The sequence below is a fragment of the Leiobunum rupestre genome, chromosome 7, assembly GCF_980474605.1.
Source record: "Leiobunum rupestre chromosome 7, qqLeiRupe1.1.hap1, whole genome shotgun sequence".
Lineage (NCBI taxonomy): Eukaryota > Metazoa > Arthropoda > Arachnida > Opiliones > Sclerosomatidae > Leiobunum > Leiobunum rupestre.
In genome coordinates this window covers 49,175,718-49,186,762 of record NC_143390.1, presented here as the reverse complement: position 1 = coordinate 49,186,762, position 11,045 = coordinate 49,175,718, and positions in this window count along the sequence as shown.

Sequence of the window (11,045 nt, the reverse complement as noted above, 5' to 3'; positions counted from 1 at the left end):
ATGTACTAAAATCTTATAATGATAAATAAATTCTATAAACAGGGCAGTTTCGACTTAGAAAATGGTGATCTCGACCTTCCAAACGTTTCTCTCGAAAATGTACTAAAATCTTATAATGATAAATAAATTCTATAAACAGGGCAGTTTCGACTTAGAAAATGGTGATCTCGACCTTCCAAACGTTTCTCTCGAAAATGTACTAAAATCTTATAATTATAAATAAATTCTATAAACAGGGCAGTTTCGACTTAGAAAATGGTGATCTCGACCTTCCAAACGTTTCTCTCGAAAATGTACTAAAATCTTATAATGATAAATAAATTCTATAAACAGGGCAGTTTCGACTTAGAAAATGGTGATCTCGACATTCCAAACGTTTCTCTCGAAAATGTACTAAAATCTTATAATGATAAATAAATTCTATAAACAGGGCAGTTTCGACTTAGAAAATGGTGATCTCGACATTCCAAACGTTTCTCTCGAAAATGTACTAAAATCTTATAATGATAAATAAATTCTATAAACAGGGCAGTTTCGACTTAGAAAATGGTGATCTCGACCTTCCAAACGTTTCTCTCGAAAATGTACTAAAATCTTATAATGATAAATAAATTCTATAAACAGGGCAGTTTCGACTTAGAAAATGGTGATCTCGACCTTCCAAACGTTTCTCTCGAAAATGTACTAAAATCTTATAATGATAAATAAATTCTATAAACAGGGCAGTTTCGACTTAGAAAATGGTGATCTCGACATTCCAAACGTTTCTCTCGAAAATGTACTAAAATCTTATAATGATAAATAAATTCTATAAACAGGGCAGTTTCGACTTAGAAAATGGTGATCTCGACATTCCAAACGTTTCTCTCGAAAATGTACTAAAATCTTATAATGATAAATAAATTCTATAAACAGGGCAGTTTCGACTTAGAAAATGGTGATCTCGACCTTCCAAACGTTTCTCTCGAAAATGTACTAAAATCTTATAATGATAAATAAATTCTATAAACAGGGCAGTTTCGACTTAGAAAATGGTGATCTCGACATTCCAAACGTTTCTCTCGAAAATGTACTAAAATCTTATAATGATAAATAAATTCTATAAACAGGGCAGTTTCGACTTAGAAAATGGTGATCTCGACATTCCAAACGTTTCTCTCGAAAATGTACTAAAATCTTATAATGATAAATAAATTCTATAAACAGGGCAGTTTCGACTTAGAAAATGGTGATCTCGACCTTCCAAACGTTTCTCTCGAAAATGTACTAAAATCTTATAATGATAAATAAATTCTATAAACAGGGCAGTTTCGACTTAGAAAATGGTGATCTCGACATTCCAAACGTTTCTCTCGAAAATGTACTAAAATCTTATAATGATAAATAAATTCTATAAACAGGGCAGTTTCGACTTAGAAAATGGTGATCTCGACATTCCAAACGTTTCTCTCGAAAATGTACTAAAATCTTATAATGATAAATAAATTCTATAAACAGGGCAGTTTCGACTTAGAAAATGGTGATCTCGACCTTCCAAACGTTTCTCTCGAAAATGTACTAAAATCTTATAATGATAAATAAATTCTATAAACAGGGCAGTTTCGACTTAGAAAATGGTGATCTCGACATTCCAAACGTTTCTCTCGAAAATGTACTAAAATCTTATAATGATAAATAAATTCTATGAACAGGGCAATTTCGACTTAGAAAATGGTGATCTCGACATTCCAAACGTTTCTCTCGAAAATGTACTAAAATCTTATAATGATAAATAAATTCTATAAACAGGGCAGTTTCGACTTAGAAAATGGTGATCTCGACATTCCAAACGTTTCTCTCGAAAATGTACTAAAATCTTATAATGATAAATAAATTCTATAAACAGGGCAGTTTCGACTTAGAAAATGGTGATCTCGACCTTCCAAACGTTTCTCTCGAAAATGTACTAAAATCTTATAATGATAAATAAATTCTATAAACAGGGCAGTTTCGACTTAGAAAATGGTGATCTCGACATTCCAAACGTTTCTCTCGAAAATGTACTAAAATCTTATAATGATAAATAAATTCTATAAACAGGGCAGTTTCGACTTAGAAAATGGTGATCTCGACCTTCCAAACGTTTCTCTCGAAAATGTACTAAAATCTTATAATTATAAATAAATTCTATAAACAGGGCAGTTTCGACTTAGAAAATGGTGATCTCGACATTCCAAACGTTTCTCTCGAAAATGTACTAAAATCTTATAATGATAAATAAATTCTATAAACAGGGCAGTTTCGACTTAGAAAATGGTGATCTCGACATTCCAAACGTTTCTCTCGAAAATGTACTAAAATCTTATAATGATAAATAAATTCTATAAACAGGGCAGTTTCGACTTAGAAAATGGTGATCTCGACCTTCCAAACGTTTCTCTCGAAAATGTACTAAAATCTTATAATGATAAATAAATTCTATAAACAGGGCAGTTTCGACTTAGAAAATGGTGATCTCGACCTTCCAAACGTTTCTCTCGAAAATGTACTAAAATCTTATAATGATAAATAAATTCTATAAACAGGGCAGTTTCGACTTAGAAAATGGTGATCTCGACATTCCAAACGTTTCTCTCGAAAATGTACTAAAATCTTATAATGATAAATAAATTCTATAAACAGGGCAGTTTCGACTTAGAAAATGGTGATCTCGACATTCCAAACGTTTCTCTCGAAAATGTACTAAAATCTTATAATGATAAATAAATTCTATAAACAGGGCAGTTTCGACTTAGAAAATGGTGATCTCGACCTTCCAAACGTTTCTCTCGAAAATGTACTAAAATCTTATAATGATAAATAAATTCTATAAACAGGGCAGTTTCGACTTAGAAAATGGTGATCTCGACCTTCCAAACGTTTCTCTCGAAAATGTACTAAAATCTTATAATGATAAATAAATTCTATAAACAGGGCAGTTTCGACTTAGAAAATGGTGATCTCGACATTCCAAACGTTTCTCTCGAAAATGTACTAAAATCTTATAATGATAAATAAATTCTATAAACAGGGCAGTTTCGACTTAGAAAATGGTGATCTCGACATTCCAAACGTTTCTCTCGAAAATGTACTAAAATCTTATAATGATAAATAAATTCTATAAACAGGGCAGTTTCGACTTAGAAAATGGTGATCTCGACATTCCAAACGTTTCTCTCGAAAATGTACTAAAATCTTATAATGATAAATAAATTCTATAAACAGGGCAGTTTCGACTTAGAAAATGGTGATCTCGACCTTCCAAACGTTTCTCTCGAAAATGTACTAAAATCTTATAATGATAAATAAATTCTATAAACAGGGCAGTTTCGACTTAGAAAATGGTGATCTCGACATTCCAAACGTTTCTCTCGAAAATGTACTAAAATCTTATAATGATAAATAAATTCTATAAACAGGGCAGTTTCGACTTAGAAAATGGTGATCTCGACATTCCAAACGTTTCTCTCGAAAATGTACTAAAATCTTATAATGATAAATAAATTCTATGAACAGGGCAATTTCGACTTAGAAAATGGTGATCTCGACATTCCAAACGTTTCTCTCGAAAATGTACTAAAATCTTATAATGATAAATAAATTCTATAAACAGGGCAGTTTCGACTTAGAAAATGGTGATCTCGACCTTCCAAACGTTTCTCTCGAAAATGTACTAAAATCTTATAATGATAAATAAATTCTATAAACAGGGCAGTTTCGACTTAGAAAATGGTGATCTCGACCTTCCAAACGTTTCTCTCGAAAATGTACTAAAATCTTATAATGATAAATAAATTCTATAAACAGGGCAGTTTCGACTTAGAAAATGGTGATCTCGACCTTCCAAACGTTTCTCTCGAAAATGTACTAAAATCTTATTATGATAAATAAATTCTATAAACAGGGCAGTTTCGACTTAGAAAATGGTGATCTCGACATTCCAAACGTTTCTCTCGAAAATGTACTAAAATCTTATAATGATAAATAAATTCTATGAACAGGGCAATTTCGACTTAGAAAATGGTGATCTCGACATTCCAAACGTTTCTCTCGAAAATGTACTAAAATCTTATAATGATAAATAAATTCTATAAACAGGGCAGTTTCGACTTAGAAAATGGTGATCTCGACATTCCAAACGTTTCTCTCGAAAATGTACTAAAATCTTATAATGATAAATAAATTCTATAAACAGGGCAGTTTCGACTTAGAAAATGGTGATCTCGACCTTCCAAACGTTTCTCTCGAAAATGTACTAAAATCTTATAATGATAAATAAATTCTATAAACAGGGCAGTTTCGACTTAGAAAATGGTGATCTCGACATTCCAAACGTTTCTCTCGAAAATGTACTAAAATCTTATAATGATAAATAAATTCTATAAACAGGGCAGTTTCGACTTAGAAAATGGTGATCTCGACCTTCCAAACGTTTCTCTCGAAAATGTACTAAAATCTTATAATGATAAATAAATTCTATAAACAGGGCAGTTTCGACTTAGAAAATGGTGATCTCGACATTCCAAACGTTTCTCTCGAAAATGTACTAAAATCTTATAATGATAAATAAATTCTATAAACAGGGCAGTTTCGACTTAGAAAATGGTGATCTCGACATTCCAAACGTTTCTCTCGAAAATGTACTAAAATCTTATAATGATAAATAAATTCTATAAACAGGGCAGTTTCGACTTAGAAAATGGTGATCTCGACCTTCCAAACGTTTCTCTCGAAAATGTACTAAAATCTTATAATGATAAATAAATTCTATAAACAGGGCAGTTTCGACTTAGAAAATGGTGATCTCGACATTCCAAACGTTTCTCTCGAAAATGTACTAAAATCTTATAATGATAAATAAATTCTATGAACAGGGCAATTTCGACTTAGAAAATGGGGATCTCGACATTCCAAACCTTTCTCTCGAAAATGTACTAAAATCTTATAATGATAAATAAATTCTAGAAACAGGGCAGTTTCGACTTAGAAAATGGTGATCTCGACATTCCAAACGTTTCTCTCGAAAATGTACTAAAATCTTATAATGATAAATAAATTCTATAAACAGGGCAGTTTCGACTTAGAAAATGGTGATCTCGACCTTCCAAACGTTTCTCTCGAAAATGTACTAAAATCTTATAATGATAAATAAATTCTATAAACAGGGCAGTTTCGACTTAGAAAATGGTGATCTCGACATTCCAAACGTTTCTCTCGAAAATGTACTAAAATCTTATAATGATAAATAAATTCTATAAACAGGGCAGTTTCGACTTAGAAAATGGTGATCTCGACCTTCCAAACGTTTCTCTCGAAAATGTACTAAAATCTTATAATTATAAATAAATTCTATAAACAGGGCAGTTTCGACTTAGAAAATGGTGATCTCGACATTCCAAACGTTTCTCTCGAAAATGTACTAAAATCTTATAATGATAAATAAATTCTATAAACAGGGCAGTTTCGACTTAGAAAATGGTGATCTCGACATTCCAAACGTTTCTCTCGAAAATGTACTAAAATCTTATAATGATAAATAAATTCTATAAACAGGGCAGTTTCGACTTAGAAAATGGTGATCTCGACCTTCCAAACGTTTCTCTCGAAAATGTACTAAAATCTTATAATGATAAATAAATTCTATAAACAGGGCAGTTTCGACTTAGAAAATGGTGATCTCGACCTTCCAAACGTTTCTCTCGAAAATGTACTAAAATCTTATAATGATAAATAAATTCTATAAACAGGGCAGTTTCGACTTAGAAAATGGTGATCCCGACATTCCAAACGTTTCTCTCGAAAATGTACTAAAATCTTATAATGATAAATAAATTCTATAAACAGGGCAGTTTCGACTTAGAAAATGGTGATCTCGACCTTCCAAACGTTTCTCTCGAAAATGTACTAAAATCTTATAATGATAAATAAATTCTATAAACAGGGCAGTTTCGACTTAGAAAATGGTGATCTCGACCTTCCAAACGTTTCTCTCGAAAATGTACTAAAATCTTATAATGATAAATAAATTCTATAAACAGGGCAGTTTCGACTTAGAAAATGGTGATCTCGACCTTCCAAACGTTTCTCTCGAAAATGTACTAAAATCTTATAATGATAAATAAATTCTATAAACAGGGCAGTTTCGACTTAGAAAATGGTGATCTCGACATTCCAAACGTTTCTCTCGAAAATGTACTAAAATCTTATAATGATAAATAAATTCTATGAACAGGGCAATTTCGACTTAGAAAATGGTGATCTCGACATTCCAAACGTTTCTCTCGAAAATGTACTAAAATCTTATAATGATAAATAAATTCTATAAACAGGGCAGTTTCGACTTAGAAAATGGTGATCTCGACATTCCAAACGTTTCTCTCGAAAATGTACTAAAATCTTATAATGATAAATAAATTCTATAAACAGGGCAGTTTCGACTTAGAAAATGGTGATCTCGACCTTCCAAACGTTTCTCTCGAAAATGTACTAAAATCTTATAATGATAAATAAATTCTATAAACAGGGCAGTTTCGACTTAGAAAATGGTGATCTCGACATTCCAAACGTTTCTCTCGAAAATGTACTAAAATCTTATAATGATAAATAAATTCTATAAACAGGGCAGTTTCGACTTAGAAAATGGTGATCTCGACCTTCCAAACGTTTCTCTCGAAAATGTACTAAAATCTTATAATGATAAATAAATTCTATAAACAGGGCAGTTTCGACTTAGAAAATGGTGATCTCGACATTCCAAACGTTTCTCTCGAAAATGTACTAAAATCTTATAATGATAAATAAATTCTATAAACAGGGCAGTTTCGACTTAGAAAATGGTGATCTCGACATTCCAAACGTTTCTCTCGAAAATGTACTAAAATCTTATAATGATAAATAAATTCTATAAACAGGGCAGTTTCGACTTAGAAAATGGTGATCTCGACATTCCAAACGTTTCTCTCGAAAATGTACTAAAATCTTATAATGATAAATAAATTCTATAAACAGGGCAGTTTCGACTTAGAAAATGGTGATCTCGACCTTCCAAACGTTTCTCTCGAAAATGTACTAAAATCTTATAATTATAAATAAATTCTATAAACAGGGCAGTTTCGACTTAGAAAATGGTGATCTCGACATTCCAAACGTTTCTCTCGAAAATGTACTAAAATCTTATAATGATAAATAAATTCTATAAACAGGGCAGTTTCGACTTAGAAAATGGTGATCTCGACATTCCAAACGTTTCTCTCGAAAATGTACTAAAATCTTATAATGATAAATAAATTCTATAAACAGGGCAGTTTCGACTTAGAAAATGGTGATCTCGACCTTCCAAACGTTTCTCTCGAAAATGTACTAAAATCTTATAATGATAAATAAATTCTATAAACAGGGCAGTTTCGACTTAGAAAATGGTGATCTCGACCTTCCAAACGTTTCTCTCGAAAATGTACTAAAATCTTATAATGATAAATAAATTCTATAAACAGGGCAGTTTCGACTTAGAAAATGGTGATCCCGACATTCCAAACGTTTCTCTCGAAAATGTACTAAAATCTTATAATGATAAATAAATTCTATAAACAGGGCAGTTTCGACTTAGAAAATGGTGATCTCGACCTTCCAAACGTTTCTCTCGAAAATGTACTAAAATCTTATAATGATAAATAAATTCTATAAACAGGGCAGTTTCGACTTAGAAAATGGTGATCTCGACCTTCCAAACGTTTCTCTCGAAAATGTACTAAAATCTTATAATGATAAATAAATTCTATAAACAGGGCAGTTTCGACTTAGAAAATGGTGATCTCGACCTTCCAAACGTTTCTCTCGAAAATGTACTAAAATCTTATAATGATAAATAAATTCTATAAACAGGGCAGTTTCGACTTAGAAAATGGTGATCTCGACATTCCAAACGTTTCTCTCGAAAATGTACTAAAATCTTATAATGATAAATAAATTCTATGAACAGGGCAATTTCGACTTAGAAAATGGTGATCTCGACATTCCAAACGTTTCTCTCGAAAATGTACTAAAATCTTATAATGATAAATAAATTCTATAAACAGGGCAGTTTCGACTTAGAAAATGGTGATCTCGACATTCCAAACGTTTCTCTCGAAAATGTACTAAAATCTTATAATGATAAATAAATTCTATAAACAGGGCAGTTTCGACTTAGAAAATGGTGATCTCGACCTTCCAAACGTTTCTCTCGAAAATGTACTAAAATCTTATAATGATAAATAAATTCTATAAACAGGGCAGTTTCGACTTAGAAAATGGTGATCTCGACATTCCAAACGTTTCTCTCGAAAATGTACTAAAATCTTATAATGATAAATAAATTCTATAAACAGGGCAGTTTCGACTTAGAAAATGGTGATCTCGACCTTCCAAACGTTTCTCTCGAAAATGTACTAAAATCTTATAATGATAAATAAATTCTATAAACAGGGCAGTTTCGACTTAGAAAATGGTGATCTCGACATTCCAAACGTTTCTCTCGAAAATGTACTAAAATCTTATAATGATAAATAAATTCTATAAACAGGGCAGTTTCGACTTAGAAAATGGTGATCTCGACATTCCAAACGTTTCTCTCGAAAATGTACTAAAATCTTATAATGATAAATAAATTCTATAAACAGGGCAGTTTCGACTTAGAAAATGGTGATCTCGACCTTCCAAACGTTTCTCTCGAAAATGTACTAAAATCTTATAATGATAAATAAATTCTATAAACAGGGCAGTTTCGACTTAGAAAATGGTGATCTCGACATTCCAAACGTTTCTCTCGAAAATGTACTAAAATCTTATAATGATAAATAAATTCTATGAACAGGGCAATTTCGACTTAGAAAATGGTGATCTCGACATTCCAAACGTTTCTCTCGAAAATGTACTAAAATCTTATAATGATAAATAAATTCTATAAACAGGGCAGTTTCGACTTAGAAAATGGTGATCTCGACATTTTAAACGTTTCTCTCGAAAATGTACTAAAATCTTATAATGATAAATAAATTCTATAAACAGGGCAGTTTCGACTTAGAAAATGGTGATCTCGACATTCCAAACGTTTCTCTCGAAAATGTACTAAAATCTTATAATGATAAATAAATTCTATAAACAGGGCAGTTTCGACTTAGAAAATGGTGATCTCGACCTTCCAAACGTTTCTCTCGAAAATGTACTAAAATCTTATAATGATAAATAAATTCTATAAACAGGGCAGTTTCGACTTAGAAAATGGTGATCTCGACCTTCCAAACGTTTCTCTCGAAAATGTACTAAAATCTTATAATGATAAATAAATTCTATAAACAGGGCAGTTTCGACTTAGAAAATGGTGATCTCGACCTTCCAAACGTTTCTCTCGAAAATGTACTAAAATCTTATAATGATAAATAAATTCTATAAACAGGGCAGTTTCGACTTAGAAAATGGTGATCTCGACCTTCCAAACGTTTCTCTCGAAAATGTACTAAAATCTTATAATGATAAATAAATTCTATAAACAGGGCAGTTTCGACTTAGAAAATGGTGATCTCGACATTCCAAACGTTTCTCTCGAAAATGTACTAAAATCTTATAATGATAAATAAATTCTATGAACAGGGCAATTTCGACTTAGAAAATGGTGATCTCGACATTCCAAACGTTTCTCTCGAAAATGTACTAAAATCTTATAATGATAAATAAATTCTATAAACAGGGCAGTTTCGACTTAGAAAATGGTGATCTCGACATTCCAAACGTTTCTCTCGAAAATGTACTAAAATCTTATAATGATAAATAAATTCTATAAACAGGGCAGTTTCGACTTAGAAAATGGTGATCTCGACCTTCCAAACGTTTCTCTCGAAAATGTACTAAAATCTTATAATGATAAATAAATTCTATAAACAGGGCAGTTTCGACTTAGAAAATGGTGATCTCGACATTCCAAACGTTTCTCTCGAAAATGTACTAAAATCTTATAATGATAAATAAATTCTATAAACAGGGCAGTTTCGACTTAGAAAATGGTGATCTCGACCTTCCAAACGTTTCTCTCGAAAATGTACTAAAATCTTATAATGATAAATAAATTCTATAAACAGGGCAGTTTCGACTTAGAAAATGGTGATCTCGACATTCCAAACGTTTCTCTCGAAAATGTACTAAAATCTTATAATGATAAATAAATTCTATAAACAGGGCAGTTTCGACTTAGAAAATGGTGATCTCGACATTCCAAACGTTTCTCTCGAAAATGTACTAAAATCTTATAATGATAAATAAATTCTATAAACAGGGCAGTTTCGACTTAGAAAATGGTGATCTCGACCTTCCAAACGTTTCTCTCGAAAATGTACTAAAATCTTATAATGATAAATAAATTCTATAAACAGGGCAGTTTCGACTTAGAAAATGGTGATCTCGACATTCCAAACGTTTCTCTCGAAAATGTACTAAAATCTTATAATGATAAATAAATTCTATGAACAGGGCAATTTCGACTTAGAAAATGGGGATCTCGACATTCCAAACGTTTCTCTCGAAAATGTACTAAAATCTTATAATGATAAATAAATTCTATAAACAGGGCAGTTTCGACTTAGAAAATGGTGATCTCGACATTCCAAACGTTTCTCTCGAAAATGTACTAAAATCTTATAATGATAAATAACTTCTATAAACAGGGCAGTTTCGACTTAGAAAATGGTGATCTCGACATTCCAAACGTTTCTCTCGAAAATGTACTAAAATCTTATAATGATAAATAACTTCTATAAACAGGGCAGTTTCGACTTAGAAAATGGTGATCTCGACCTTCCAAACGTTTCTCTCGAAAATGTACTAAAATCTTATAATGATAAATAAATTCTATAAACAGGGCAGTTTCGACTTAGAAAATGGTGATCTCGACATTCCAAACGTTTCTCTCGAAAATGTACTAAAATCTTATAATGATAAATAAATTCTATAAACAGGGCAGTTTCGACTTAGAAAATGGTGATCTCGACCTTCCAAAC